This window comes from Pungitius pungitius, unplaced genomic scaffold, assembly GCF_949316345.1.
Source record: "Pungitius pungitius unplaced genomic scaffold, fPunPun2.1 scaffold_31, whole genome shotgun sequence".
NCBI lineage: Eukaryota > Metazoa > Chordata > Actinopteri > Perciformes > Gasterosteidae > Pungitius > Pungitius pungitius.
Genome location: NW_026909910.1, coordinates 487,062 through 512,780, shown reverse-complemented (window position 1 = coordinate 512,780; position 25,719 = coordinate 487,062). Strand labels below are relative to the sequence as shown.

The following is a 25,719-nucleotide window of genomic DNA, read 5'->3' as shown; positions in this document are numbered from 1 at the left end:
ATTGTTAAATGTTGATCAACACTAATTTAGCAACCATGAAACGGAATCAATTTTGATGATATTGTCTAAGTTCCTTATATATCCAACGTTAAAACAACACTAAACATGCATCTCTTCGACAATGTGATATACTTTTTGTAATTTGTAGGTGTACAATCTGCGGCGCTCGGCGGCTTTCAGAGAGAAGTGAAAAAGCTTACGGCACCTGGGATTCCCAGGCGGTCTTCCATCCAGGTACTAACCAGGCCCTGCTCTGCTTAGCTTCCGAGATCAGACGAGATCGGGCGGAACCAGAGAGGTATGGCCGTAAGCTGCTTTTTATCTTTTTCCTAATCCTTTAGAACGTGTCAAAGATAATCAGAAGAGTTTCTTTTTCTAAAATTGAAGCAGTTCTTAGGATTGGCAAGAGAGGTTCCTAAAACCTGAAGGTAACTTTACTTTTCTTCACTGGCAATTCTAACATGTTGGGTTAGCACCTGTATTTCAACGGCTAAATTACAAACAAAAGTAGGCCAATTGTTAAATGTTGATCAACACTAATTTAGCAACCATGAAACGGAATCAATTTTGATGATATTGTCTAAGTTCCTTATATATCCAACGTTAAAACAACACTAAACATGCATCTCTTCGACAATGTGATATACTTTTTGTAATTTGTAGGTGTACAATCTGCGGCGCTCGGCGGCTTTCAGAGAGAAGTGAAAAAGCTTACGGCACCTGGGATTCCCAGGCGGTCTTCCATCCAGGTACTAACCAGGCCCTGCTCTGCTTAGCTTCCGAGATCAGACGAGATCGGGCGGAACCAGAGAGGTATGGCCGTAAGCTGCTTTTTATCTTTTTCCTAATCCTTTATAATGCGTCAAAAAATTATGTCACGCCTGCCGTTGGCATCTTTGTGTGGGTTAAATAAGGGTATGCAAAGAAGGCTGTGACATCCTATGCCGAAAATTGGATGGACTAGAGAAGACCCGCCCAGGAGTCCCAGCCAATCGGTGGATGGCCATTGCAGTCCCCGCCACCTCAAATGGCCTGACGATGGTATGGACGTAAGCCACCTTTCATCTTCTTCCTATTGCATCTCTTCTACAATGTGAAATACTTTTTACAATTGTGTAGGTGTACAATCTGCGGCGCTGGGCGGCTTTCGGAGAGAGAAGTGAAAAAGCTTACGGCACCTGGGATTCCCAGGCGGTCTTCCATCCAGGTACTAACCAGGCCCTGCTCTGCTTAGCTTCCGAGATCAGACGAGATCGGGCGGAACCAGAGAGGTATGGCCGTAAGCTGCTTTTTATCTTTTTCCTAATCCTTTAGAACGTGTCAAAGATAATCAGAAGAGTTTCTTTTTCTAAAATTGAAGCAGTTCTTAGGATTGGCAAGAGAGGTTCCTAAAACCTGAAGGTAACTTTACTTTTCTTCACTGGCAATTCTAACATGTTGGGTTAGCACCTGTATTTCAACGGCTAAATTACAAACAAAAGTAGGCCAATTGTTAAATGTTGATCAACACTAATTTAGCAACCATGAAACGGAATCAATTTTGATGATATTGTCTAAGTTCCTTATATATCCAACGTTAAAACAACACTAAACATGCATCTCTTCGACAATGTGATATACTTTTTGTAATTTGTAGGTGTACAATCTGCGGCGCTCGGCGGCTTTCAGAGAGAAGTGAAAAAGCTTACGGCACCTGGGATTCCCAGGCGGTCTTCCATCCAGGTACTAACCAGGCCCTGCTCTGCTTAGCTTCCGAGATCAGACGAGATCGGGCGGAACCAGAGAGGTATGGCCGTAAGCTGCTTTTTATCTTTTTCCTAATCCTTTAGAACGTGTCAAAGATAATCAGAAGAGTTTCTTTTTCTAAAATTGAAGCAGTTCTTAGGATTGGCAAGAGAGGTTCCTAAAACCTGAAGGTAACTTTACTTTTCTTCACTGGCAATTCTAACATGTTGGGTTAGCACCTGTATTTCAACGGCTAAATTACAAACAAAAGTAGGCCAATTGTTAAATGTTGATCAACACTAATTTAGCAACCATGAAACGGAATCAATTTTGATGATATTGTCTAAGTTCCTTATATATCCAACGTTAAAACAACACTAAACATGCATCTCTTCGACAATGTGATATACTTTTTGTAATTTGTAGGTGTACAATCTGCGGCGCTCGGCGGCTTTCAGAGAGAAGTGAAAAAGCTTACGGCACCTGGGATTCCCAGGCGGTCTTCCATCCAGGTACTAACCAGGCCCTGCTCTGCTTAGCTTCCGAGATCAGACGAGATCGGGCGGAACCAGAGAGGTATGGCCGTAAGCTGCTTTTTATCTTTTTCCTAATCCTTTAGAACGTGTCAAAGATAATCAGAAGAGTTTCTTTTTCTAAAATTGAAGCAGTTCTTAGGATTGGCAAGAGAGGTTCCTAAAACCTGAAGGTAACTTTACTTTTCTTCACTGGCAATTCTAACATGTTGGGTTAGCACCTGTATTTCAACGGCTAAATTACAAACAAAAGTAGGCCAATTGTTAAATGTTGATCAACACTAATTTAGCAACCATGAAACGGAATCAATTTTGATGATATTGTCTAAGTTCCTTATATATCCAACGTTAAAACAACACTAAACATGCATCTCTTCGACAATGTGATATACTTTTTGTAATTTGTAGGTGTACAATCTGCGGCGCTCGGCGGCTTTCAGAGAGAAGTGAAAAAGCTTACGGCACCTGGGATTCCCAGGCGGTCTTCCATCCAGGTACTAACCAGGCCCTGCTCTGCTTAGCTTCCGAGATCAGACGAGATCGGGCGGAACCAGAGAGGTATGGCCGTAAGCTGCTTTTTATCTTTTTCCTAATCCTTTATAATGCGTCAAAAAATTATGTCACGCCTGCCGTTGGCATCTTTGTGTGGGTTAAATAAGGGTATGCAAAGAAGGCTGTGACATCCTATGCCGAAAATTGGATGGACTAGAGAAGACCCGCCCAGGAGTCCCAGCCAATCGGTGGATGGCCATTGCAGTCCCCGCCACCTCAAATGGCCTGACGATGGTATGGACGTAAGCCACCTTTCATCTTCTTCCTATTGCATCTCTTCTACAATGTGAAATACTTTTTACAATTGTGTAGGTGTACAATCTGCGGCGCTGGGCGGCTTTCGGAGAGAGAAGTGAAAAAGCTTACGGCACCTGGGATTCCCAGGCGGTCTTCCATCCAGGTACTAACCAGGCCCTGCTCTGCTTAGCTTCCGAGATCAGACGAGATCGGGCGGAACCAGAGAGGTATGGCCGTAAGCTGCTTTTTATCTTTTTCCTAATCCTTTAGAACGTGTCAAAGATAATCAGAAGAGTTTCTTTTTCTAAAATTGAAGCAGTTCTTAGGATTGGCAAGAGAGGTTCCTAAAACCTGAAGGTAACTTTACTTTTCTTCACTGGCAATTCTAACATGTTGGGTTAGCACCTGTATTTCAACGGCTAAATTACAAACAAAAGTAGGCCAATTGTTAAATGTTGATCAACACTAATTTAGCAACCATGAAACGGAATCAATTTTGATGATATTGTCTAAGTTCCTTATATATCCAACGTTAAAACAACACTAAACATGCATCTCTTCGACAATGTGATATACTTTTTGTAATTTGTAGGTGTACAATCTGCGGCGCTCGGCGGCTTTCAGAGAGAAGTGAAAAAGCTTACGGCACCTGGGATTCCCAGGCGGTCTTCCATCCAGGTACTAACCAGGCCCTGCTCTGCTTAGCTTCCGAGATCAGACGAGATCGGGCGGAACCAGAGAGGTATGGCCGTAAGCTGCTTTTTATCTTTTTCCTAATCCTTTAGAACGTGTCAAAGATAATCAGAAGAGTTTCTTTTTCTAAAATTGAAGCAGTTCTTAGGATTGGCAAGAGAGGTTCCTAAAACCTGAAGGTAACTTTACTTTTCTTCACTGGCAATTCTAACATGTTGGGTTAGCACCTGTATTTCAACGGCTAAATTACAAACAAAAGTAGGCCAATTGTTAAATGTTGATCAACACTAATTTAGCAACCATGAAACGGAATCAATTTTGATGATATTGTCTAAGTTCCTTATATATCCAACGTTAAAACAACACTAAACATGCATCTCTTCGACAATGTGATATACTTTTTGTAATTTGTAGGTGTACAATCTGCGGCGCTCGGCGGCTTTCAGAGAGAAGTGAAAAAGCTTACGGCACCTGGGATTCCCAGGCGGTCTTCCATCCAGGTACTAACCAGGCCCTGCTCTGCTTAGCTTCCGAGATCAGACGAGATCGGGCGGAACCAGAGAGGTATGGCCGTAAGCTGCTTTTTATCTTTTTCCTAATCCTTTATAATGCGTCAAAAAATTATGTCACGCCTGCCGTTGGCATCTTTGTGTGGGTTAAATAAGGGTATGCAAAGAAGGCTGTGACATCCTATGCCGAAAATTGGATGGACTAGAGAAGACCCGCCCAGGAGTCCCAGCCAATCGGTGGATGGCCATTGCAGTCCCCGCCACCTCAAATGGCCTGACGATGGTATGGACGTAAGCCACCTTTCATCTTCTTCCTATTGCATCTCTTCTACAATGTGAAATACTTTTTACAATTGTGTAGGTGTACAATCTGCGGCGCTGGGCGGCTTTCGGAGAGAGAAGTGAAAAAGCTTACGGCACCTGGGATTCCCAGGCGGTCTTCCATCCAGGTACTAACCAGGCCCTGCTCTGCTTAGCTTCCGAGATCAGACGAGATCGGGCGGAACCAGAGAGGTATGGCCGTAAGCTGCTTTTTATCTTTTTCCTAATCCTTTAGAACGTGTCAAAGATAATCAGAAGAGTTTCTTTTTCTAAAATTGAAGCAGTTCTTAGGATTGGCAAGAGAGGTTCCTAAAACCTGAAGGTAACTTTACTTTTCTTCACTGGCAATTCTAACATGTTGGGTTAGCACCTGTATTTCAACGGCTAAATTACAAACAAAAGTAGGCCAATTGTTAAATGTTGATCAACACTAATTTAGCAACCATGAAACGGAATCAATTTTGATGATATTGTCTAAGTTCCTTATATATCCAACGTTAAAACAACACTAAACATGCATCTCTTCGACAATGTGATATACTTTTTGTAATTTGTAGGTGTACAATCTGCGGCGCTCGGCGGCTTTCAGAGAGAAGTGAAAAAGCTTACGGCACCTGGGATTCCCAGGCGGTCTTCCATCCAGGTACTAACCAGGCCCTGCTCTGCTTAGCTTCCGAGATCAGACGAGATCGGGCGGAACCAGAGAGGTATGGCCGTAAGCTGCTTTTTATCTTTTTCCTAATCCTTTAGAACGTGTCAAAGATAATCAGAAGAGTTTCTTTTTCTAAAATTGAAGCAGTTCTTAGGATTGGCAAGAGAGGTTCCTAAAACCTGAAGGTAACTTTACTTTTCTTCACTGGCAATTCTAACATGTTGGGTTAGCACCTGTATTTCAACGGCTAAATTACAAACAAAAGTAGGCCAATTGTTAAATGTTGATCAACACTAATTTAGCAACCATGAAACGGAATCAATTTTGATGATATTGTCTAAGTTCCTTATATATCCAACGTTAAAACAACACTAAACATGCATCTCTTCGACAATGTGATATACTTTTTGTAATTTGTAGGTGTACAATCTGCGGCGCTCGGCGGCTTTCAGAGAGAAGTGAAAAAGCTTACGGCACCTGGGATTCCCAGGCGGTCTTCCATCCAGGTACTAACCAGGCCCTGCTCTGCTTAGCTTCCGAGATCAGACGAGATCGGGCGGAACCAGAGAGGTATGGCCGTAAGCTGCTTTTTATCTTTTTCCTAATCCTTTAGAACGTGTCAAAGATAATCAGAAGAGTTTCTTTTTCTAAAATTGAAGCAGTTCTTAGGATTGGCAAGAGAGGTTCCTAAAACCTGAAGGTAACTTTACTTTTCTTCACTGGCAATTCTAACATGTTGGGTTAGCACCTGTATTTCAACGGCTAAATTACAAACAAAAGTAGGCCAATTGTTAAATGTTGATCAACACTAATTTAGCAACCATGAAACGGAATCAATTTTGATGATATTGTCTAAGTTCCTTATATATCCAACGTTAAAACAACACTAAACATGCATCTCTTCGACAATGTGATATACTTTTTGTAATTTGTAGGTGTACAATCTGCGGCGCTCGGCGGCTTTCAGAGAGAAGTGAAAAAGCTTACGGCACCTGGGATTCCCAGGCGGTCTTCCATCCAGGTACTAACCAGGCCCTGCTCTGCTTAGCTTCCGAGATCAGACGAGATCGGGCGGAACCAGAGAGGTATGGCCGTAAGCTGCTTTTTATCTTTTTCCTAATCCTTTATAATGCGTCAAAAAATTATGTCACGCCTGCCGTTGGCATCTTTGTGTGGGTTAAATAAGGGTATGCAAAGAAGGCTGTGACATCCTATGCCGAAAATTGGATGGACTAGAGAAGACCCGCCCAGGAGTCCCAGCCAATCGGTGGATGGCCATTGCAGTCCCCGCCACCTCAAATGGCCTGACGATGGTATGGACGTAAGCCACCTTTCATCTTCTTCCTATTGCATCTCTTCTACAATGTGAAATACTTTTTACAATTGTGTAGGTGTACAATCTGCGGCGCTGGGCGGCTTTCGGAGAGAGAAGTGAAAAAGCTTACGGCACCTGGGATTCCCAGGCGGTCTTCCATCCAGGTACTAACCAGGCCCTGCTCTGCTTAGCTTCCGAGATCAGACGAGATCGGGCGGAACCAGAGAGGTATGGCCGTAAGCTGCTTTTTATCTTTTTCCTAATCCTTTAGAACGTGTCAAAGATAATCAGAAGAGTTTCTTTTTCTAAAATTGAAGCAGTTCTTAGGATTGGCAAGAGAGGTTCCTAAAACCTGAAGGTAACTTTACTTTTCTTCACTGGCAATTCTAACATGTTGGGTTAGCACCTGTATTTCAACGGCTAAATTACAAACAAAAGTAGGCCAATTGTTAAATGTTGATCAACACTAATTTAGCAACCATGAAACGGAATCAATTTTGATGATATTGTCTAAGTTCCTTATATATCCAACGTTAAAACAACACTAAACATGCATCTCTTCGACAATGTGATATACTTTTTGTAATTTGTAGGTGTACAATCTGCGGCGCTCGGCGGCTTTCAGAGAGAAGTGAAAAAGCTTACGGCACCTGGGATTCCCAGGCGGTCTTCCATCCAGGTACTAACCAGGCCCTGCTCTGCTTAGCTTCCGAGATCAGACGAGATCGGGCGGAACCAGAGAGGTATGGCCGTAAGCTGCTTTTTATCTTTTTCCTAATCCTTTATAATGCGTCAATGAATTATGACACGCCTGCCGTTGGCATCTTTGTGTGGGTTAAATAAGGGTATGCAAAGAAGGCTGTGACATCCCATGCCGAAAATTGGATGGACTAGAGAAGACCCGCCCAGGGGTCCCAGCCAATCGGTGAATGGCCATTGCAGTCCCCGCCACCTCAAATGGCCTGACGATGGTATGGACGTAAGCCACCTTTCATCTTCTTCCTATTGCATCTCTTCTACAATGTGACATTTTTTTTACAATTGTGTAGGTGTACAATCTACGGCGCTGGGCGGCTTTCAGAGAGAGAAGTGAAAAAGCTTACGGCACCTGGGATTCCCAGGCGGTCTTCCATCCAGGTACTAACCAGGCCCTGCTCTGCTTAGCTTCCGAGATCAGACGAGATCGGGTGGAACCAGAGAGGTATGGCCGTAAGCTGCTTTTCATCTTTTTCCTAATCCTTTAAAACGTGTCAAAGATAATCAGAAGTTTCTTTTTCTAAAATTGAAGCAGTTCTTAGCATTGGCAAGAGAGGTTCCTAAAGCCTGAAGGTAACTTTACTTTTCTTCACTGGCAATTCTAACATGTTGGGTTAGCACCTGTATTTCAACGGCTAAATTACAAACAATAGTATGCCAATCGTAAATGTTGATCAACACTAATTTAGCAATCATGAAACGGAATCATTTTGGATAATATTGTCTAATTTCCTTTAATATCCAACGTTAAAACAGGTGTACAATCTGCGGCGCTCGGCGGCTTTCGGAGAGAGAAGTGAAAAAGCTTACGGCACCTGGGATTCCCAGGCGGTCTTCCATCCAGGTACTAACCAGGCCCTGCTCTGCTTAGCTTCCGAGATCAGACGAGATCGGGCGGAACCAGAGAGGTATGGCCGTAAGCTGCTTTTCATCTTTTTCCTAATCCTTTAAAACGTGTCAAAGATAATCAGAAGTTTCTTTTTCTAAAATTGAAGCAGTTCTTAGCATTGGCAAGAGAGGTTCCTAAAGCCTGAAGGTAACTTTACTTTTCTTCACTGGCAATTCTAACATGTTGGGTTAGCACCTGTATTTCAACGGCTAAATTACAAACAATAGTATGCCAATCGTAAATGTTGATCAACACTAATTTAGCAATCATGAAACGGAATCATTTTGGATAATATTGTCTAATTTCCTTTAATATCCAACGTTAAAACAGGTGTACAATCTGCGGCGCTCGGCGGCTTTCGGAGAGAGAAGTGAAAAAGCTTACGGCACCTGGGATTCCCAGGCGGTCTTCCATCCAGGTACTAACCAGGCCCTGCTCTGCTTAGCTTCCGAGATCAGACGAGATCGGGCGGAACCAGAGAGGTATGGCCGTAAGCTGCTTTTCATCTTTTTCCTAATCCTTTAAAACGTGTGAAAGATAATCAGAAGTTTCTTTTTCTAAAATTGAAGCAGTTCTTAGCATTGGCAAGAGAGGTTCCTAAAGCCTGAAGGTAACTTTACTTTTCTTCACTGGCAATTCTAACATGTTGGGTTAGCACCTGTATTTCAACGGCTAAATTACAAACAATAGTATGCCAATCGTAAATGTTGATCAACACTAATTTAGCAATCATGAAACGGAATCATTTTGGATAATATTGTCTAATTTCCTTTCATATCCAACGTTAAAACAACACTAAACATGCATCTCTTCAACAATGTGATATTCTTTTTGTAATTTGTAGGTGTACAATCTGCGGCGCTCGGCGGCTTTCGGAGAGAGAAGTGAAAAAGCTTACGGCACCTGGGATTCCCAGGCGGTCTTCCATCCAGGTACTAACCAGGCCCTGCTCTGCTTAGCTTCCGAGATCAGACGAGATCGGGCGGAACCAGAGAGGTATGGCCGTAAGCTGCTTTTTATCTTTTTCCTAATCCTTTATAATGCGTCAATGAATTATGACACGCCTGCCGTTGGCATCTTTGTGTGGGTTAAATAAGGGTATGCAAAGAAGGCTGTGACATCCCATGCCGAAAATTGGATGGACTAGAGAAGACCCGCCCAGGGGTCCCAGCCAATCGGTGAATGGCCATTGCAGTCCCCGCCACCTCAAATGGCCTGACGATGGTATGGACGTAAGCCACCTTTCATCTTCTTCCTATTGCATCTCTTCTACAATGTGACATTTTTTTTACAATTGTGTAGGTGTACAATCTACGGCGCTGGGCGGCTTTCAGAGAGAGAAGTGAAAAAGCTTACGGCACCTGGGATTCCCAGGCGGTCTTCCATCCAGGTACTAACCAGGCCCTGCTCTGCTTAGCTTCCGAGATCAGACGCGATCGGGCGGAACCAGAGAGGTATGGCCGTAAGCTGCTTTTCATCTTTTTCCTAATCCTTTAAAACGTGTCAAAGATAATCAGAAGTTTCTTTTTCTAAAATTGAAGCAGTTCTTAGCATTGGCAAGAGAGGTTCCTAAAGCCTGAAGGTAACTTTACTTTTCTTCACTGGCAATTCTAACATGTTGGGTTAGCACCTGTATTTCAACGGCTAAATTACAAACAATAGTATGCCAATCGTAAATGTTGATCAACACTAATTTAGCAATCATGAAACGGAATCATTTTGGATAATATTGTCTAATTTCCTTTCATATCCAACGTTAAAACAACACTAAACATGCATCTCTTCAACAATGTGATATTCTTTTTGTAATTTGTAGGTGTACAATCTGCGGCGCTCGGCGGTTTTCGGAGAGAGAAGTGAAAAAGCTTACGGCACCTGGGATTCCCAGGCGGTCTTCCATCCAGGTACTAACCAGGCCCTGCTCTGCTTAGCTTCCGAGATCAGACGAGATCGGGCGGAACCAGAGAGGTATGGCCGTAAGCTGCTTTTTATCTTTTTCCTAATCCTTTATAATGCGTCAATGAATTATGACACGCCTGCCGTTGGCATCTTTGTGTGGGTTAAATAAGGGTATGCAAAGAAGGCTGTGACATCCCATGCCGAAAATTGGATGGACTAGAGAAGACCCGCCCAGGGGTCCCAGCCAATCGGTGAATGGCCATTGCAGTCCCCGCCACCTCAAATGGCCTGACGATGGTATGGACGTAAGCCACCTTTCATCTTCTTCCTATTGCATCTCTTCTACAATGTGACATTTTTTTTACAATTGTGTAGGTGTACAATCTACGGCGCTGGGCGGCTTTCAGAGAGAGAAGTGAAAAAGCTTACGGCACCTGGGATTCCCAGGCGGTCTTCCATCCAGGTACTAACCAGGCCCTGCTCTGCTTAGCTTCCGAGATCAGACGAGATCGGGCGGAACCAGAGAGGTATGGCCGTAAGCTGCTTTTGATCTTTTTCCTAATCCTTTAAAACGTGTCAAAGATAATCAGAAGTTTCTTTTTCTAAAATTGAAGCAGTTCTTAGCATTGGCAAGAGAGGTTCCTAAAGCCTGAAGGTAACTTTACTTTTCTTCACTGGCAATTCTAACATGTTGGGTTAGCACCTGTATTTCAACGGCTAAATTACAAACAATAGTATGCCAATCGTAAATGTTGATCAACACTAATTTAGCAATCATGAAACGGAATCATTTTGGATAATATTGTCTAATTTCCTTTCATATCCAACGTTAAAACAACACTAAACATGCATCTCTTCAACAATGTGATATTCTTTTTGTAATTTGTAGGTGTACAATCTGCGGCGCTCGGCGGCTTTCGGAGAGAGAAGTGAAAAAGCTTACGGCACCTGGGATTCCCAGGCGGTCTTCCATCCAGGTACTAACCAGGCCCTGCTCTGCTTAGCTTCCGAGATCAGACGAGATCGGGCGGAACCAGAGAGGTATGGCCGTAAGCTGCTTTTTATCTTTTTCCTAATCCTTTATAATGCGTCAATGAATTATGACACGCCTGCCGTTGGCATCTTTGTGTGGGTTAAATAAGGGTATGCAAAGAAGGCTGTGACATCCCATGCCGAAAATTGGATGGACTAGAGAAGACCCGCCCAGGGGTCCCAGCCAATCGGTGAATGGCCATTGCAGTCCCCGCCACCTCAAATGGCCTGACGATGGTATGGACGTAAGCCACCTTTCATCTTCTTCCTATTGCATCTCTTCTACAATGTGACATTTTTTTTACAATTGTGTAGGTGTACAATCTACGGCGCTGGGCGGCTTTCAGAGAGAGAAGTGAAAAAGCTTACGGCACCTGGGATTCCCAGGCGGTCTTCCATCCAGGTACTAACCAGGCCCTGCTCTGCTTAGCTTCCGAGATCAGACGAGATCGGGCGGAACCAGAGAGGTATGGCCGTAAGCTGCTTTTCATCTTTTTCCTAATCCTTTAAAACGTGTCAAAGATAATCAGAAGTTTCTTTTTCTAAAATTGAAGCAGTTCTTAGCATTGGCAAGAGAGGTTCCTAAAGCCTGAAGGTAACTTTACTTTTCTTCACTGGCAATTCTAACATGTTGGGTTAGCACCTGTATTTCAACGGCTAAATTACAAACAATAGTATGCCAATCGTAAATGTTGATCAACACTAATTTAGCAATCATGAAACGGAATCATTTTGGATAATATTGTCTAATTTCCTTTAATATCCAACGTTAAAACAGGTGTACAATCTGCGGCGCTCGGCGGCTTTCGGAGAGAGAAGTGAAAAAGCTTACGGCACCTGGGATTCCCAGGCGGTCTTCCATCCAGGTACTAACCAGGCCCTGCTCTGCTTAGCTTCCGAGATCAGACGAGATCGGGCGGAACCAGAGAGGTATGGCCGTAAGCTGCTTTTCATCTTTTTCCTAATCCTTTAAAACGTGTCAAAGATAATCAGAAGTTTCTTTTTCTAAAATTGAAGCAGTTCTTAGCATTGGCAAGAGAGGTTCCTAAAGCCTGAAGGTAACTTTACTTTTCTTCACTGGCAATTCTAACATGTTGGGTTAGCACCTGTATTTCAACGGCTAAATTACAAACAATAGTATGCCAATCGTAAATGTTGATCAACACTAATTTAGCAATCATGAAACGGAATCATTTTGGATAATATTGTCTAATTTCCTTTAATATCCAACGTTAAAACAGGTGTACAATCTGCGGCGCTCGGCGGCTTTCGGAGAGAGAAGTGAAAAAGCTTACGGCACCTGGGATTCCCAGGCGGTCTTCCATCCAGGTACTAACCAGGCCCTGCTCTGCTTAGCTTCCGAGATCAGACGAGATCGGGCGGAACCAGAGAGGTATGGCCGTAAGCTGCTTTTCATCTTTTTCCTAATCCTTTAAAACGTGTCAAAGATAATCAGAAGTTTCTTTTTCTAAAATTGAAGCAGTTCTTAGCATTGGCAAGAGAGGTTCCTAAAGCCTGAAGGTAACTTTACTTTTCTTCACTGGCAATTCTAACATGTTGGGTTAGCACCTGTATTTCAACGGCTAAATTACAAACAATAGTATGCCAATCGTAAATGTTGATCAACACTAATTTAGCAATCATGAAACGGAATCATTTTGGATAATATTGTCTAATTTCCTTTCATATCCAACGTTAAAACAACACTAAACATGCATCTCTTCAACAATGTGATATTCTTTTTGTAATTTGTAGGTGTACAATCTGCGGCGCTCGGCGGCTTTCGGAGAGAGAAGTGAAAAAGCTTACGGCACCTGGGATTCCCAGGCGGTCTTCCATCCAGGTACTAACCAGGCCCTGCTCTGCTTAGCTTCCAAGATCAGACGAGATCGGGCGGAACCAGAGAGGTATGGCCGTAAGCTGCTTTTTATCTTTTTCCTAATCCTTTATAATGCGTCAATGAATTATGACACGCCTGCCGTTGGCATCTTTGTGTGGGTTAAATAAGGGTATGCAAAGAAGGCTGTGACATCCCATGCCGAAAATTGGATGGACTAGAGAAGACCCGCCCAGGGGTCCCAGCCAATCGGTGAATGGCCATTGCAGTCCCCGCCACCTCAAATGGCCTGACGATGGTATGGACGTAAGCCACCTTTCATCTTGTTCCTATTGCATCTCTTCTACAATGTGACATTTTTTTTACAATTGTGTAGGTGTACAATCTACGGCGCTGGGCGGCTTTCAGAGAGAGAAGTGAAAAAGCTTACGGCACCTGGGATTCCCAGGCGGTCTTCCATCCAGGTACTAACCAGGCCCTGCTCTGCTTAGCTTCCGAGATCAGACGAGATCGGGCGGAACCAGAGAGGTATGGCCGTAAGCTGCTTTTTATCTTTTTCCTAATCCTTTATAATGCGTCAATGAATTATGACACGCCTGCCGTTGGCATCTTTGTGTGGGTTAAATAAGGGTATGCAAAGAAGGCTGTGACATCCCATGCCGAAAATTGGATGGACTAGAGAAGACCCGCCCAGGGGTCCCAGCCAATCGGTGAATGGCCATTGCAGTCCCCGCCACCTCAAATGGCCTGACGATGGTATGGACGTAAGCCACCTTTCATCTTCTTCCTATTGCATCTCTTCTACAATGTGACATTTTTTTTACAATTGTGTAGGTGTACAATCTACGGCGCTGGGCGGCTTTCAGAGAGAGAAGTGAAAAAGCTTACGGCACCTGGGATTCCCAGGCGGTCTTCCATCCAGGTACTAACCAGGCCCTGCTCTGCTTAGCTTCCGAGATCAGACGAGATCGGGCGGAACCAGAGAGGTATGGCCGTAAGCTGCTTTTGATCTTTTTCCTAATCCTTTAAAACGTGTCAAAGATAATCAGAAGTTTCTTTTTCTAAAATTGAAGCAGTTCTTAGCATTGGCAAGAGAGGTTCCTAAAGCCTGAAGGTAACTTTACTTTTCTTCACTGGCAATTCTAACATGTTGGGTTAGCACCTGTATTTCAACGGCTAAATTACAAACAATAGTATGCCAATCGTAAATGTTGATCAACACTAATTTAGCAATCATGAAACGGAATCATTTTGGATAATATTGTCTAATTTCCTTTCATATCCAACGTTAAAACAACACTAAACATGCATCTCTTCAACAATGTGATATTCTTTTTGTAATTTGTAGGTGTACAATCTGCGGCGCTCGGCGGCTTTCGGAGAGAGAAGTGAAAAAGCTTACGGCACCTGGGATTCCCAGGCGGTCTTCCATCCAGGTACTAACCAGGCCCTGCTCTGCTTAGCTTCCGAGATCAGACGAGATCGGGCGGAACCAGAGAGGTATGGCCGTAAGCTGCTTTTTATCTTTTTCCTAATCCTTTATAATGCGTCAATGAATTATGACACGCCTGCCGTTGGCATCTTTGTGTGGGTTAAATAAGGGTATGCAAAGAAGGCTGTGACATCCCATGCCGAAAATTGGATGGACTAGAGAAGACCCGCCCAGGGGTCCCAGCCAATCGGTGAATGGCCATTGCAGTCCCCGCCACCTCAAATGGCCTGACGATGGTATGGACGTAAGCCACCTTTCATCTTCTTCCTATTGCATCTCTTCTACAATGTGACATTTTTTTTACAATTGTGTAGGTGTACAATCTACGGCGCTGGGCGGCTTTCAGAGAGAGAAGTGAAAAAGCTTACGGCACCTGGGATTCCCAGGCGGTCTTCCATCCAGGTACTAACCAGGCCCTGCTCTGCTTAGCTTCCGAGATCAGACGAGATCGGGCGGAACCAGAGAGGTATGGCCGTAAGCTGCTTTTCATCTTTTTCCTAATCCTTTAAAACGTGTCAAAGATAATCAGAAGTTTCTTTTTCTAAAATTGAAGCAGTTCTTAGCATTGGCAAGAGAGGTTCCTAAAGCCTGAAGGTAACTTTACTTTTCTTCACTGGCAATTCTAACATGTTGGGTTAGCACCTGTATTTCAACGGCTAAATTACAAACAATAGTATGCCAATCGTAAATGTTGATCAACACTAATTTAGCAATCATGAAACGGAATCATTTTGGATAATATTGTCTAATTTCCTTTAATATCCAACGTTAAAACAGGTGTACAATCTGCGGCGCTCGGCGGCTTTCGGAGAGAGAAGTGAAAAAGCTTACGGCACCTGGGATTCCCAGGCGGTCTTCCATCCAGGTACTAACCAGGCCCTGCTCTGCTTAGCTTCCGAGATCAGACGAGATCGGGCGGAACCAGAGAGGTATGGCCGTAAGCTGCTTTTCATCTTTTTCCTAATCCTTTAAAACGTGTCAAAGATAATCAGAAGTTTCTTTTTCTAAAATTGAAGCAGTTCTTAGCATTGGCAAGAGAGGTTCCTAAAGCCTGAAGGTAACTTTACTTTTCTTCACTGGCAATTCTAACATGTTGGGTTAGCACCTGTATTTCAACGGCTAAATTACAAACAATAGTATGCCAATCGTAAATGTTGATCAACACTAATTTAGCAATCATGAAACGGAATCATTTTGGATAATATTGTCTAATTTCCTTTCATATCCAACGTTAAAACAACACTAAACATGCATCTCTTCAACAATGTGATATTCTTTTTGTAATTTGTAGGTGTACAATCTGCGGCGCTCGGCGGCTTTCGGAGAGAGAAGTGAAAAAGCTTACGGCACCTGGGATTCCCAGGCGGTCTTCCATCCAGGTACTAACCAGGCCCTGCTCTGCTTAGCTTCCGAGATCAGACGAGATCGGGCGGAACCAGAGAGGTATGGCCGTAAGCTGCTTTTTATCTTTTTCCTAATCCTTTATAATGCGTCAATGAATTATGACACGCCTGCCGTTGGCATCTTTGTGTGGGTTAAATAAGGGTATGCAAAGAAGGCTGTGACATCCCATGCCGAAAATTGGATGGACTAGAGAAGACCCGCCCAGGGGTCCCAGCCAATCGGTGAATGGCCATTGCAGTCCCCGCCACCTCAAATGGCCTGACGATGGTATGGACGTAAGCCACCTTTCATCTTCTTCCTATTGCATCTCTTCTACAATGTGACATTTTTTTTACAATTGTGTAGGTGTACAATCTACGGCGCTGGGCGGCTTTCAGAGAGAGAAGTGAAAAAGCTTACGGCACCTGGGATTCCCAGGCGGTCTTCCATCCAGGTACTAACCAGGCCCTGCTCTGCTTAGCTTCCGAGATCAGACGAGATCGGGCGGAACCAGAGAGGTATGGCCGTAAGCTGCTTTTTATCTTTTTCCTAATCCTTTATAATGCGTCAATGAATTATGACACGCCTGCCGTTGGCATCTTTGTGTGGGTTAAATAAGGGTATGCAAAGAAGGCTGTGACATCCCATGCCGAAAATTGGATGGACTAGAGAAGACCCGCCCAGGGGTCCCAGCCAATCGGTGAATGGCCATTGCAGTCCCCGCCACCTCAAATGGCCTGACGATGGTATGGACGTAAGCCACCTTTCATCTTCTTCCTATTGCATCTCTTCTACAATGTGACATTTTTTTTACAATTGTGTAGGTGTACAATCTACGGCGCTGGGCGGCTTTCAGAGAGAGAAGTGAAAAAGCTTACGGCACCTGGGATTCCCAGGCGGTCTTCCATCCAGGTACTAACCAGGCCCTGCTCTGCTTAGCTTCCGAGATCAGACGAGATCGGGCGGAACCAGAGAGGTATGGCCGTAAGCTGCTTTTTATCTTTTTCCTAATCCTTTATAATGCGTCAATGAATTATGACACGCCTGCCGTTGGCATCTTTGTGTGGGTTAAATAAGGGTATGCAAAGAAGGCTGTGACATCCCATGCCGAAAATTGGATGGACTAGAGAAGACCCGCCCAGGGGTCCCAGCCAATCGGTGAATGGCCATTGCAGTCCCCGCCACCTCAAATGGCCTGACGATGGTATGGACGTAAGCCACCTTTCATCTTCTTCCTATTGCATCTCTTCTACAATGTGACATTTTTTTTACAATTGTGTAGGTGTACAATCTACGGCGCTGGGCGGCTTTCAGAGAGAGAAGTGAAAAAGCTTACGGCACCTGGGATTCCCAGGCGGTCTTCCATCCAGGTACTAACCAGGCCCTGCTCTGCTTAGCTTCCGAGATCAGACGAGATCGGGCGGAACCAGAGAGGTATGGCCGTAAGCTGCTTTTGATCTTTTTCCTAATCCTTTAAAACGTGTCAAAGATAATCAGAAGTTTCTTTTTCTAAAATTGAAGCAGTTCTTAGCATTGGCAAGAGAGGTTCCTAAAGCCTGAAGGTAACTTTACTTTTCTTCACTGGCAATTCTAACATGTTGGGTTAGCACCTGTATTTCAACGGCTAAATTACAAACAATAGTATGCCAATCGTAAATGTTGATCAACACTAATTTAGCAATCATGAAACGGAATCATTTTGGATAATATTGTCTAATTTCCTTTCATATCCAACGTTAAAACAACACTAAACATGCATCTCTTCAACAATGTGATATTCTTTTTGTAATTTGTAGGTGTACAATCTGCGGCGCTCGGCGGCTTTCGGAGAGAGAAGTGAAAAAGCTTACGGCACCTGGGATTCCCAGGCGGTCTTCCATCCAGGTACTAACCAGGCCCTGCTCTGCTTAGCTTCCGAGATCAGACGAGATCGGGCGGAACCAGAGAGGTATGGCCGTAAGCTGCTTTTTATCTTTTTCCTAATCCTTTATAATGCGTCAATGAATTATGACACGCCTGCCGTTGGCATCTTTGTGTGGGTTAAATAAGGGTATGCAAAGAAGGCTGTGACATCCCATGCCGAAAATTGGATGGACTAGAGAAGACCCGCCCAGGGGTCCCAGCCAATCGGTGAATGGCCATTGCAGTCCCCGCCACCTCAAATGGCCTGACGATGGTATGGACGTAAGCCACCTTTCATCTTCTTCCTATTGCATCTCTTCTACAATGTGACATTTTTTTTACAATTGTGTAGGTGTACAATCTACGGCGCTGGGCGGCTTTCAGAGAGAGAAGTGAAAAAGCTTACGGCACCTGGGATTCCCAGGCGGTCTTCCATCCAGGTACTAACCAGGCCCTGCTCTGCTTAGCTTCCGAGATCAGACGAGATCGGGCGGAACCAGAGAGGTATGGCCGTAAGCTGCTTTTCATCTTTTTCCTAATCCTTTAAAACGTGTCAAAGATAATCAGAAGTTTCTTTTTCTAAAATTGAAGCAGTTCTTAGCATTGGCAAGAGAGGTTCCTAAAGCCTGAAGGTAACTTTACTTTTCTTCACTGGCAATTCTAACATGTTGGGTTAGCACCTGTATTTCAACGGCTAAATTACAAACAATAGTATGCCAATCGTAAATGTTGATCAACACTAATTTAGCAATCATGAAACGGAATCATTTTGGATAATATTGTCTAATTTCCTTTAATATCCAACGTTAAAACAGGTGTACAATCTGCGGCGCTCGGCGGCTTTCGGAGAGAGAAGTGAAAAAGCTTACGGCACCTGGGATTCCCAGGCGGTCTTCCATCCAGGTACTAACCAGGCCCTGCTCTGCTTAGCTTCCGAGATCAGACGAGATCGGGCGGAACCAGAGAGGTATGGCCGTAAGCTGCTTTTCATCTTTTTCCTAATCCTTTAAAACGTGTCAAAGATAATCAGAAGTTTCTTTTTCTAAAATTGAAGCAGTTCTTAGCATTGGCAAGAGAGGTTCCTAAAGCCTGAAGGTAACTTTACTTTTCTTCACTGGCAATTCTAACATGTTGGGTTAGCACCTGTATTTCAACGGCTAAATTACAAACAATAGTATGCCAATCGTAAATGTTGATCAACACTAATTTAGCAATCATGAAACGGAATCATTTTGGATAATATTGTCTAATTTCCTTTCATATCCAACGTTAAAACAACACTAAACATGCATCTCTTCAACAATGTGATATTCTTTTTGTAATTTGTAGGTGTACAATCTGCGGCGCTCGGCGGCTTTCGGAGAGAGAAGTGAAAAAGCTTACGGCACCTGGGATTCCCAGGCGGTCTTCCATCCAGGTACTAACCAGGCCCTGCTCTGCTTAGCTTCCGAGATCAGACGAGATCGGGCGGAACCAGAGAGGTATGGCCGTAAGCTGCTTTTTATCTTTTTCCTAATCCTTTATAATGCGTCAATGAATTATGACACGCCTGCCGTTGGCATCTTTGTGTGGGTTAAATAAGGGTATGCAAAGAAGGCTGTGACATCCCATGCCGAAAATTGGATGGACTAGAGAAGACCCGCCCAGGGGTCCCAGCCAATCGGTGAATGGCCATTGCAGTCCCCGCCACCTCAAATGGCCTGACGATGGTATGGACGTAAGCCACCTTTCATCTTCTTCCTATTGCATCTCTTCTACAATGTGACATTTTTTTTACAATTGTGTAGGTGTACAATCTACGGCGCTGGGCGGCTTTCAGAGAGAGAAGTGAAAAAGCTTACGGCACCTGGGATTCCCAGGCGGTCTTCCATCCAGGTACTAACCAGGCCCTGCTCTGCTTAGCTTCCGAGATCAGACGAGATCGGGCGGAACCAGAGAGGTATGGCCGTAAGCTGCTTTTTATCTTTTTCCTAATCCTTTATAATGCGTCAATGAATTATGACACGCCTGCCGTTGGCATCTTTGTGTGGGTTAAATAAGGGTATGCAAAGAAGGCTGTGACATCCCATGCCGAAAATTGGATGGACTAGAGAAGACCCGCCCAGGGGTCCCAGCCAATCGGTGAATGGCCATTGCAGTCCCCGCCACCTCAAATGGCCTGACGATGGTATGGACGTAAGCCACCTTTCATCTTCTTCCTATTGCATCTCTTCTACAATGTGACATTTTTTTTACAATTGTGTAGGTGTACAATCTACGGCGCTGGGCGGCTTTCAGAGAGAGAAGTGAAAAAGCTTACGGCACCTGGGATTCCCAGGCGGTCTTCCATCCAGGTACTAACCAGGCCCTGCTCTGCTTAGCTTCCGAGATCAGACGAGATCGGGCGGAACCAGAGAGGTATGGCCGTAAGCTGCTTTTGATCTTTTTCCTAATCCTTTAAAACGTGTCAAAGATAATCAGAAGTTTCTTTTTCTAAAATTGAAGCAGTTCTTAGCATTGGCAAGAGAGGTTCCTAAAGCCTGAAGGTAACTTTACTTTTCTTCACTGGCAATTCTAACATGTTGGGTTAGCACCTGTATTTCAACGGCTAAATTACAAACAATAGTATGCCAATCGTAAATGTTGATCAACACTAATTTAGCAATCATGAAACGGAATCATTTTGGATAATATTGTCTAATTTCCTTTCATATCCAACGTTAAAACAACACTAAACATGCATCTCTTCAACAATGTGATATTCTTTTTGTAATTTGTAGGTGTACAATCTGCGGCGCTCGGCGGCTTTCGGAGAGAGAAGTGAAAAAGCTTACGGCACCTGGGATTCCCAGGCGGTCTTCCATCCAGGTACTAACCAGGCCCTGCTCTGCTTAGCTTCCGAGATCAGACGAGATCGGGCGGAACCAGAGAGGTATGGCCGTAAGCTGCTTTTCATCTTTTTCCTAATCCTTTAAAACGTGTCAAAGATAATCAGAAGTTTCTTTTTCTAAAATTGAAGCAGTTCTTAGCATTGGCAAGAGAGGTTCCTAAAGCCTGAAGGTAACTTTACTTTTCTTCACTGGCAATTCTAACATGTTGGGTTAGCACCTGTATTTCAACGGCTAAATTACAAACAATAGTATGCCAATCGTAAATGTTGATCAACACTAATTTAGCAATCATGAAACGGAATCATTTTGGATAATATTGTCTAATTTCCTTTAATATCCAACGTTAAAACAGGTGTACAATCTGCGGCGCTCGGCGGCTTTCGGAGAGAGAAGTGAAAAAGCTTACGGCACCTGGGATTCCCAGGCGGTCTTCCATCCAGGTACTAACCAGGCCCTGCTCTGCTTAGCTTCCGAGATCAGACGAGATCGGGCGGAACCAGAGAGGTATGGCCGTAAGCTGCTTTTCATCTTTTTCCTAATCCTTTAAAACGTGTCAAAGATAATCAGAAGTTTCTTTTTCTAAAATTGAAGCAGTTCTTAGCATTGGCAAGAGAGGTTCCTAAAGCCTGAAGGTAACTTTACTTTTCTTCACTGGCAATTCTAACATGTTGGGTTAGCACCTGTATTTCAACGGCTAAATTACAAACAATAGTATGCCAATCGTAAATGTTGATCAACACTAATTTAGCAATCATGAAACGGAATCATTTTGGATAATATTGTCTAATTTCCTTTCATATCCAACGTTAAAACAACACTAAACATGCATCTCTTCAACAATGTGATATTCTTTTTGTAATTTGTAGGTGTACAATCTGCGGCGCTCGGCGGCTTTCGGAGAGAGAAGTGAAAAAGCTTACGGCACCTGGGATTCCCAGGCGGTCTTCCATCCAGGTACTAACCAGGCCCTGCTCTGCTTAGCTTCCAAGATCAGACGAGATCGGGCGGAACCAGAGAGGTATGGCCGTAAGCTGCTTTTTATCTTTTTCCTAATCCTTTATAATGCGTCAATGAATTATGACACGCCTGCCGTTGGCATCTTTGTGTGGGTTAAATAAGGGTATGCAAAGAAGGCTGTGACATCCCATGCCGAAAATTGGATGGACTAGAGAAGACCCGCCCAGGGGTCCCAGCCAATCGGTGAATGGCCATTGCAGTCCCCGCCACCTCAAATGGCCTGACGATGGTATGGACGTAAGCCACCTTTCATCTTCTTCCTATTGCATCTCTTCTACAATGTGACATTTTTTTTACAATTGTGTAGGTGTACAATCTACGGCGCTGGGCGGCTTTCAGAGAGAGAAGTGAAAAAGCTTACGGCACCTGGGATTCCCAGGCGGTCTTCCATCCAGGTACTAACCAGGCCCTGCTCTGCTTAGCTTCCGAGATCAGACGAGATCGGGCGGAACCAGAGAGGTATGGCCGTAAGCTGCTTTTTATCTTTTTCCTAATCCTTTATAATGCGTCAATGAATTATGACACGCCTGCCGTTGGCATCTTTGTGTGGGTTAAATAAGGGTATGCAAAGAAGGCTGTGACATCCCATGCCGAAAATTGGATGGACTAGAGAAGACCCGCCCAGGGGTCCCAGCCAATCGGTGAATGGCCATTGCAGTCCCCGCCACCTCAAATGGCCTGACGATGGTATGGACGTAAGCCACCTTTCATCTTCTTCCTATTGCATCTCTTCTACAATGTGACATTTTTTTTACAATTGTGTAGGTGTACAATCTACGGCGCTGGGCGGCTTTCAGAGAGAGAAGTGAAAAAGCTTACGGCACCTGGGATTCCCAGGCGGTCTTCCATCCAGGTACTAACCAGGCCCTGCTCTGCTTAGCTTCCGAGATCAGACGAGATCGGGCGGAACCAGAGAGGTATGGCCGTAAGCTGCTTTTGATCTTTTTCCTAATCCTTTAAAACGTGTCAAAGATAATCAGAAGTTTCTTTTTCTAAAATTGAAGCAGTTCTTAGCATTGGCAAGAGAGGTTCCTAAAGCCTGAAGGTAACTTTACTTTTCTTCACTGGCAATTCTAACATGTTGGGTTAGCACCTGTATTTCAACGGCTAAATTACAAACAATAGTATGCCAATCGTAAATGTTGATCAACACTAATTTAGCAATCATGAAACGGAATCATTTTGGATAATATTGTCTAATTTCCTTTCATATCCAACGTTAAAACAACACTAAACATGCATCTCTTCAACAATGTGATATTCTTTTTGTAATTTGTAGGTGTACAATCTGCGGCGCTCGGCGGCTTTCGGAGAGAGAAGTGAAAAAGCTTACGGCACCTGGGATTCCCAGGCGGTCTTCCATCCAGGTACTAACCAGGCCCTGCTCTGCTTAGCTTCCGAGATCAGACGAGATCGGGCGGAACCAGAGAGGTATGGCCGTAAGCTGCTTTTTATCTTTTTCCTAATCCTTTATAATGCGTCAATGAATTATGACACGCCTGCCGTTGGCATCTTTGTGTGGGTTAAATAAGGGTATGCAAAGAAGGCTGTGACATCCCATGCCGAAAATTGGATGGACTAGAGAAGACCCGCCCAGGGGTCCCAGCCAATCGGTGAATGGCCATTGCAGTCCCCGCCACCTCAAATGGCCTGACGATGGTATGGACGTAAGCCACCTTTCATCTTCTTCCTATTGCATCTCTTCTACAATGTGACATTTTTTTTACAATTGTGTAGGTGTACAATCTACGGCGCTGGGCGGCTTTCAGAGAGAGAAGTGAAAAAGCTTACGGCACCTGGGATTCCCAGGCGGTCTTCCATCCAGGTACTAACCAGGCCCTGCTCTGCTTAGCTTCCGAGATCAGACGAGATCGGGCGGAACCAGAGAGGTATGGCCGTAAGCTGCTTTTCATCTTTTTCCTAATCCTTTAAAACGTGTCAAAGATAATCAGAAGTTTCTTTTTCTAAAATTGAAGCAGTTCTTAGCATTGGCAAGAGAGGTTCCTAAAGCCTGAAGGTAACTTTACTTTTCTTCACTGGCAATTCTAACATGTTGGGTTAGCACCTGTATTTCAACGGCTAAATTACAAACAATAGTATGCCAATCGTAAATGTTGATCAACACTAATTTAGCAATCATGAAACGGAATCATTTTGGATAATATTGTCTAATTTCCTTTAATATCCAACGTTAAAACAGGTGTACAATCTGCGGCGCTCGGCGGCTTTCGGAGAGAGAAGTGAAAAAGCTTACGGCACCTGGGATTCCCAGGCGGTCTTCCATCCAGGTACTAACCAGGCCCTGCTCTGCTTAGCTTCCGAGATCAGACGAGATCGGGCGGAACCAGAGAGGTATGGCCGTAAGCTGCTTTTCATCTTTTTCCTAATCCTTTAAAACGTGTCAAAGATAATCAGAAGTTTCTTTTTCTAAAATTGAAGCAGTTCTTAGCATTGGCAAGAGAGGTTCCTAAAGCCTGAAGGTAACTTTACTTTTCTTCACTGGCAATTCTAACATGTTGGGTTAGCACCTGTATTTCAACGGCTAAATTACAAACAATAGTATGCCAATCGTAAATGTTGATCAACACTAATTTAGCAATCATGAAACGGAATCATTTTGGATAATATTGTCTAATTTCCTTTCATATCCAACGTTAAAACAACACTAAACATGCATCTCTTCAACAATGTGATATTCTTTTTGTAATTTGTAGGTGTACAATCTGCGGCGCTCGGCGGCTTTCGGAGAGAGAAGTGAAAAAGCTTACGGCACCTGGGATTCCCAGGCGGTCTTCCATCCAGGTACTAACCAGGCCCTGCTCTGCTTAGCTTCCGAGATCAGACGAGATCGGGCGGAACCAGAGAGGTATGGCCGTAAGCTGCTTTTTATCTTTTTCCTAATCCTTTATAATGCGTCAATGAATTATGACACGCCTGCCGTTGGCATCTTTGTGTGGGTTAAATAAGGGTATGCAAAGAAGGCTGTGACATCCCATGCCGAAAATTGGATGGACTAGAGAAGACCCGCCCAGGGGTCCCAGCCAATCGGTGAATGGCCATTGCAGTCCCCGCCACCTCAAATGGCCTGACGATGGTATGGACGTAAGCCACCTTTCATCTTCTTCCTATTGCATCTCTTCTACAATGTGACATTTTTTTTACAATTGTGTAGGTGTACAATCTACGGCGCTGGGCGGCTTTCAGAGAGAGAAGTGAAAAAGCTTACGGCACCTGGGATTCCCAGGCGGTCTTCCATCCAGGTACTAACCAGGCCCTGCTCTGCTTAGCTTCCGAGATCAGACGAGATCGGGCGGAACCAGAGAGGTATGGCCGTAAGCTGCTTTTTATCTTTTTCCTAATCCTTTATAATGCGTCAATGAATTATGACACGCCTGCCGTTGGCATCTTTGTGTGGGTTAAATAAGGGTATGCAAAGAAGGCTGTGACATCCCATGCCGAAAATTGGATGGACTAGAGAAGACCCGCCCAGGGGTCCCAGCCAATCGGTGAATGGCCATTGCAGTCCCCGCCACCTCAAATGGCCTGACGATGGTATGGACGTAAGCCACCTTTCATCTTCTTCCTATTGCATCTCTTCTACAATGTGACATTTTTTTTACAATTGTGTAGGTGTACAATCTACGGCGCTGGGCGGCTTTCAGAGAGAGAAGTGAAAAAGCTTACGGCACCTGGGATTCCCAGGCGGTCTTCCATCCAGGTACTAACCAGGCCCTGCTCTGCTTAGCTTCCGAGATCAGACGAGATCGGGCGGAACCAGAGAGGTATGGCCGTAAGCTGCTTTTGATCTTTTTCCTAATCCTTTAAAACGTGTCAAAGATAATCAGAAGTTTCTTTTTCTAAAATTGAAGCAGTTCTTAGCATTGGCAAGAGAGGTTCCTAAAGCCTGAAGGTAACTTTACTTTTCTTCACTGGCAATTCTAACATGTTGGGTTAGCACCTGTATTTCAACGGCTAAATTACAAACAATAGTATGCCAATCGTAAATGTTGATCAACACTAATTTAGCAATCATGAAACGGAATCATTTTGGATAATATTGTCTAATTTCCTTTCATATCCAACGTTAAAACAACACTAAACATGC

The 25,719-nt window shown here is 44.0% G+C and overlaps 53 non-coding genes across 53 annotated transcripts; all 53 read right to left on the bottom strand.

Moving 5' to 3' along the window:
- Window positions 1-193: 193 nt before the first annotated feature.
- LOC134122923 (5S ribosomal RNA) lies at window positions 194-312 on the bottom strand. The gene has a single exon (XR_009954433.1). It is a non-coding gene; the product is annotated as a 5S ribosomal RNA (ribosomal RNA).
- A 396-nt stretch (window positions 313-708) lies between these two features.
- LOC134122922 (5S ribosomal RNA) lies at window positions 709-827 on the bottom strand. Its single transcript, XR_009954432.1, has one exon. It is a non-coding gene; the product is annotated as a 5S ribosomal RNA (ribosomal RNA).
- Window positions 828-1,166: 339 nt separating this feature from the next.
- Window positions 1,167-1,285, bottom strand: LOC134122921 (5S ribosomal RNA). Its single transcript, XR_009954431.1, has one exon. It is a non-coding gene; the product is annotated as a 5S ribosomal RNA (ribosomal RNA).
- Window positions 1,286-1,681: 396 nt separating this feature from the next.
- LOC134122920 (5S ribosomal RNA) lies at window positions 1,682-1,800 on the bottom strand. The gene has a single exon (XR_009954430.1). It is a non-coding gene; the product is annotated as a 5S ribosomal RNA (ribosomal RNA).
- Window positions 1,801-2,196: 396 nt separating this feature from the next.
- Window positions 2,197-2,315, bottom strand: LOC134122919 (5S ribosomal RNA). Its single transcript, XR_009954429.1, has one exon. It is a non-coding gene; the product is annotated as a 5S ribosomal RNA (ribosomal RNA).
- A 396-nt stretch (window positions 2,316-2,711) lies between these two features.
- LOC134122917 (5S ribosomal RNA) lies at window positions 2,712-2,830 on the bottom strand. Its single transcript, XR_009954427.1, has one exon. It is a non-coding gene; the product is annotated as a 5S ribosomal RNA (ribosomal RNA).
- A 339-nt stretch (window positions 2,831-3,169) lies between these two features.
- Window positions 3,170-3,288, bottom strand: LOC134122916 (5S ribosomal RNA). The gene has a single exon (XR_009954426.1). It is a non-coding gene; the product is annotated as a 5S ribosomal RNA (ribosomal RNA).
- A 396-nt stretch (window positions 3,289-3,684) lies between these two features.
- On the bottom strand, window positions 3,685-3,803 carry LOC134122915 (5S ribosomal RNA). The gene has a single exon (XR_009954425.1). It is a non-coding gene; the product is annotated as a 5S ribosomal RNA (ribosomal RNA).
- A 396-nt stretch (window positions 3,804-4,199) lies between these two features.
- On the bottom strand, window positions 4,200-4,318 carry LOC134122914 (5S ribosomal RNA). Its single transcript, XR_009954424.1, has one exon. It is a non-coding gene; the product is annotated as a 5S ribosomal RNA (ribosomal RNA).
- A 339-nt stretch (window positions 4,319-4,657) lies between these two features.
- LOC134122913 (5S ribosomal RNA) lies at window positions 4,658-4,776 on the bottom strand. Its single transcript, XR_009954423.1, has one exon. It is a non-coding gene; the product is annotated as a 5S ribosomal RNA (ribosomal RNA).
- Window positions 4,777-5,172: 396 nt separating this feature from the next.
- On the bottom strand, window positions 5,173-5,291 carry LOC134122912 (5S ribosomal RNA). Its single transcript, XR_009954422.1, has one exon. It is a non-coding gene; the product is annotated as a 5S ribosomal RNA (ribosomal RNA).
- Window positions 5,292-5,687: 396 nt separating this feature from the next.
- Window positions 5,688-5,806, bottom strand: LOC134122911 (5S ribosomal RNA). The gene has a single exon (XR_009954421.1). It is a non-coding gene; the product is annotated as a 5S ribosomal RNA (ribosomal RNA).
- A 396-nt stretch (window positions 5,807-6,202) lies between these two features.
- On the bottom strand, window positions 6,203-6,321 carry LOC134122910 (5S ribosomal RNA). The gene has a single exon (XR_009954420.1). It is a non-coding gene; the product is annotated as a 5S ribosomal RNA (ribosomal RNA).
- Window positions 6,322-6,660: 339 nt separating this feature from the next.
- On the bottom strand, window positions 6,661-6,779 carry LOC134122909 (5S ribosomal RNA). The gene has a single exon (XR_009954419.1). It is a non-coding gene; the product is annotated as a 5S ribosomal RNA (ribosomal RNA).
- Window positions 6,780-7,175: 396 nt separating this feature from the next.
- Window positions 7,176-7,294, bottom strand: LOC134122908 (5S ribosomal RNA). Its single transcript, XR_009954418.1, has one exon. It is a non-coding gene; the product is annotated as a 5S ribosomal RNA (ribosomal RNA).
- A 339-nt stretch (window positions 7,295-7,633) lies between these two features.
- On the bottom strand, window positions 7,634-7,752 carry LOC134122787 (5S ribosomal RNA). Its single transcript, XR_009954299.1, has one exon. It is a non-coding gene; the product is annotated as a 5S ribosomal RNA (ribosomal RNA).
- A 344-nt stretch (window positions 7,753-8,096) lies between these two features.
- Window positions 8,097-8,215, bottom strand: LOC134122906 (5S ribosomal RNA). The gene has a single exon (XR_009954416.1). It is a non-coding gene; the product is annotated as a 5S ribosomal RNA (ribosomal RNA).
- Window positions 8,216-8,559: 344 nt separating this feature from the next.
- Window positions 8,560-8,678, bottom strand: LOC134122905 (5S ribosomal RNA). Its single transcript, XR_009954415.1, has one exon. It is a non-coding gene; the product is annotated as a 5S ribosomal RNA (ribosomal RNA).
- A 395-nt stretch (window positions 8,679-9,073) lies between these two features.
- Window positions 9,074-9,192, bottom strand: LOC134122904 (5S ribosomal RNA). The gene has a single exon (XR_009954414.1). It is a non-coding gene; the product is annotated as a 5S ribosomal RNA (ribosomal RNA).
- Window positions 9,193-9,531: 339 nt separating this feature from the next.
- On the bottom strand, window positions 9,532-9,650 carry LOC134123012 (5S ribosomal RNA). Its single transcript, XR_009954521.1, has one exon. It is a non-coding gene; the product is annotated as a 5S ribosomal RNA (ribosomal RNA).
- A 395-nt stretch (window positions 9,651-10,045) lies between these two features.
- Window positions 10,046-10,164, bottom strand: LOC134122903 (5S ribosomal RNA). The gene has a single exon (XR_009954413.1). It is a non-coding gene; the product is annotated as a 5S ribosomal RNA (ribosomal RNA).
- Window positions 10,165-10,503: 339 nt separating this feature from the next.
- LOC134122902 (5S ribosomal RNA) lies at window positions 10,504-10,622 on the bottom strand. Its single transcript, XR_009954412.1, has one exon. It is a non-coding gene; the product is annotated as a 5S ribosomal RNA (ribosomal RNA).
- A 395-nt stretch (window positions 10,623-11,017) lies between these two features.
- Window positions 11,018-11,136, bottom strand: LOC134122901 (5S ribosomal RNA). Its single transcript, XR_009954411.1, has one exon. It is a non-coding gene; the product is annotated as a 5S ribosomal RNA (ribosomal RNA).
- Window positions 11,137-11,475: 339 nt separating this feature from the next.
- Window positions 11,476-11,594, bottom strand: LOC134122900 (5S ribosomal RNA). Its single transcript, XR_009954410.1, has one exon. It is a non-coding gene; the product is annotated as a 5S ribosomal RNA (ribosomal RNA).
- Window positions 11,595-11,938: 344 nt separating this feature from the next.
- LOC134122899 (5S ribosomal RNA) lies at window positions 11,939-12,057 on the bottom strand. The gene has a single exon (XR_009954409.1). It is a non-coding gene; the product is annotated as a 5S ribosomal RNA (ribosomal RNA).
- Window positions 12,058-12,401: 344 nt separating this feature from the next.
- Window positions 12,402-12,520, bottom strand: LOC134122898 (5S ribosomal RNA). The gene has a single exon (XR_009954408.1). It is a non-coding gene; the product is annotated as a 5S ribosomal RNA (ribosomal RNA).
- A 395-nt stretch (window positions 12,521-12,915) lies between these two features.
- On the bottom strand, window positions 12,916-13,034 carry LOC134123047 (5S ribosomal RNA). The gene has a single exon (XR_009954556.1). It is a non-coding gene; the product is annotated as a 5S ribosomal RNA (ribosomal RNA).
- A 339-nt stretch (window positions 13,035-13,373) lies between these two features.
- LOC134122897 (5S ribosomal RNA) lies at window positions 13,374-13,492 on the bottom strand. Its single transcript, XR_009954407.1, has one exon. It is a non-coding gene; the product is annotated as a 5S ribosomal RNA (ribosomal RNA).
- Window positions 13,493-13,831: 339 nt separating this feature from the next.
- LOC134122895 (5S ribosomal RNA) lies at window positions 13,832-13,950 on the bottom strand. Its single transcript, XR_009954405.1, has one exon. It is a non-coding gene; the product is annotated as a 5S ribosomal RNA (ribosomal RNA).
- Window positions 13,951-14,345: 395 nt separating this feature from the next.
- Window positions 14,346-14,464, bottom strand: LOC134122894 (5S ribosomal RNA). Its single transcript, XR_009954404.1, has one exon. It is a non-coding gene; the product is annotated as a 5S ribosomal RNA (ribosomal RNA).
- Window positions 14,465-14,803: 339 nt separating this feature from the next.
- On the bottom strand, window positions 14,804-14,922 carry LOC134122893 (5S ribosomal RNA). Its single transcript, XR_009954403.1, has one exon. It is a non-coding gene; the product is annotated as a 5S ribosomal RNA (ribosomal RNA).
- A 344-nt stretch (window positions 14,923-15,266) lies between these two features.
- LOC134122892 (5S ribosomal RNA) lies at window positions 15,267-15,385 on the bottom strand. Its single transcript, XR_009954402.1, has one exon. It is a non-coding gene; the product is annotated as a 5S ribosomal RNA (ribosomal RNA).
- Window positions 15,386-15,780: 395 nt separating this feature from the next.
- Window positions 15,781-15,899, bottom strand: LOC134122891 (5S ribosomal RNA). The gene has a single exon (XR_009954401.1). It is a non-coding gene; the product is annotated as a 5S ribosomal RNA (ribosomal RNA).
- A 339-nt stretch (window positions 15,900-16,238) lies between these two features.
- LOC134122890 (5S ribosomal RNA) lies at window positions 16,239-16,357 on the bottom strand. Its single transcript, XR_009954400.1, has one exon. It is a non-coding gene; the product is annotated as a 5S ribosomal RNA (ribosomal RNA).
- A 339-nt stretch (window positions 16,358-16,696) lies between these two features.
- Window positions 16,697-16,815, bottom strand: LOC134122889 (5S ribosomal RNA). The gene has a single exon (XR_009954399.1). It is a non-coding gene; the product is annotated as a 5S ribosomal RNA (ribosomal RNA).
- Window positions 16,816-17,154: 339 nt separating this feature from the next.
- LOC134122888 (5S ribosomal RNA) lies at window positions 17,155-17,273 on the bottom strand. The gene has a single exon (XR_009954398.1). It is a non-coding gene; the product is annotated as a 5S ribosomal RNA (ribosomal RNA).
- A 395-nt stretch (window positions 17,274-17,668) lies between these two features.
- LOC134122887 (5S ribosomal RNA) lies at window positions 17,669-17,787 on the bottom strand. Its single transcript, XR_009954397.1, has one exon. It is a non-coding gene; the product is annotated as a 5S ribosomal RNA (ribosomal RNA).
- A 339-nt stretch (window positions 17,788-18,126) lies between these two features.
- Window positions 18,127-18,245, bottom strand: LOC134122886 (5S ribosomal RNA). The gene has a single exon (XR_009954395.1). It is a non-coding gene; the product is annotated as a 5S ribosomal RNA (ribosomal RNA).
- Window positions 18,246-18,589: 344 nt separating this feature from the next.
- LOC134122884 (5S ribosomal RNA) lies at window positions 18,590-18,708 on the bottom strand. The gene has a single exon (XR_009954393.1). It is a non-coding gene; the product is annotated as a 5S ribosomal RNA (ribosomal RNA).
- Window positions 18,709-19,103: 395 nt separating this feature from the next.
- LOC134122883 (5S ribosomal RNA) lies at window positions 19,104-19,222 on the bottom strand. Its single transcript, XR_009954392.1, has one exon. It is a non-coding gene; the product is annotated as a 5S ribosomal RNA (ribosomal RNA).
- A 339-nt stretch (window positions 19,223-19,561) lies between these two features.
- Window positions 19,562-19,680, bottom strand: LOC134122882 (5S ribosomal RNA). Its single transcript, XR_009954391.1, has one exon. It is a non-coding gene; the product is annotated as a 5S ribosomal RNA (ribosomal RNA).
- Window positions 19,681-20,019: 339 nt separating this feature from the next.
- Window positions 20,020-20,138, bottom strand: LOC134122881 (5S ribosomal RNA). Its single transcript, XR_009954390.1, has one exon. It is a non-coding gene; the product is annotated as a 5S ribosomal RNA (ribosomal RNA).
- A 395-nt stretch (window positions 20,139-20,533) lies between these two features.
- On the bottom strand, window positions 20,534-20,652 carry LOC134122880 (5S ribosomal RNA). The gene has a single exon (XR_009954389.1). It is a non-coding gene; the product is annotated as a 5S ribosomal RNA (ribosomal RNA).
- A 344-nt stretch (window positions 20,653-20,996) lies between these two features.
- On the bottom strand, window positions 20,997-21,115 carry LOC134122879 (5S ribosomal RNA). The gene has a single exon (XR_009954388.1). It is a non-coding gene; the product is annotated as a 5S ribosomal RNA (ribosomal RNA).
- A 395-nt stretch (window positions 21,116-21,510) lies between these two features.
- On the bottom strand, window positions 21,511-21,629 carry LOC134123046 (5S ribosomal RNA). Its single transcript, XR_009954555.1, has one exon. It is a non-coding gene; the product is annotated as a 5S ribosomal RNA (ribosomal RNA).
- A 339-nt stretch (window positions 21,630-21,968) lies between these two features.
- LOC134122878 (5S ribosomal RNA) lies at window positions 21,969-22,087 on the bottom strand. Its single transcript, XR_009954387.1, has one exon. It is a non-coding gene; the product is annotated as a 5S ribosomal RNA (ribosomal RNA).
- Window positions 22,088-22,426: 339 nt separating this feature from the next.
- Window positions 22,427-22,545, bottom strand: LOC134122877 (5S ribosomal RNA). The gene has a single exon (XR_009954386.1). It is a non-coding gene; the product is annotated as a 5S ribosomal RNA (ribosomal RNA).
- A 395-nt stretch (window positions 22,546-22,940) lies between these two features.
- Window positions 22,941-23,059, bottom strand: LOC134122876 (5S ribosomal RNA). The gene has a single exon (XR_009954385.1). It is a non-coding gene; the product is annotated as a 5S ribosomal RNA (ribosomal RNA).
- Window positions 23,060-23,398: 339 nt separating this feature from the next.
- Window positions 23,399-23,517, bottom strand: LOC134122875 (5S ribosomal RNA). The gene has a single exon (XR_009954384.1). It is a non-coding gene; the product is annotated as a 5S ribosomal RNA (ribosomal RNA).
- A 344-nt stretch (window positions 23,518-23,861) lies between these two features.
- On the bottom strand, window positions 23,862-23,980 carry LOC134122873 (5S ribosomal RNA). The gene has a single exon (XR_009954382.1). It is a non-coding gene; the product is annotated as a 5S ribosomal RNA (ribosomal RNA).
- A 395-nt stretch (window positions 23,981-24,375) lies between these two features.
- Window positions 24,376-24,494, bottom strand: LOC134122872 (5S ribosomal RNA). The gene has a single exon (XR_009954381.1). It is a non-coding gene; the product is annotated as a 5S ribosomal RNA (ribosomal RNA).
- Window positions 24,495-24,833: 339 nt separating this feature from the next.
- Window positions 24,834-24,952, bottom strand: LOC134122871 (5S ribosomal RNA). The gene has a single exon (XR_009954380.1). It is a non-coding gene; the product is annotated as a 5S ribosomal RNA (ribosomal RNA).
- Window positions 24,953-25,291: 339 nt separating this feature from the next.
- On the bottom strand, window positions 25,292-25,410 carry LOC134122870 (5S ribosomal RNA). The gene has a single exon (XR_009954379.1). It is a non-coding gene; the product is annotated as a 5S ribosomal RNA (ribosomal RNA).
- Window positions 25,411-25,719: the final 309 nt, after the last annotated feature.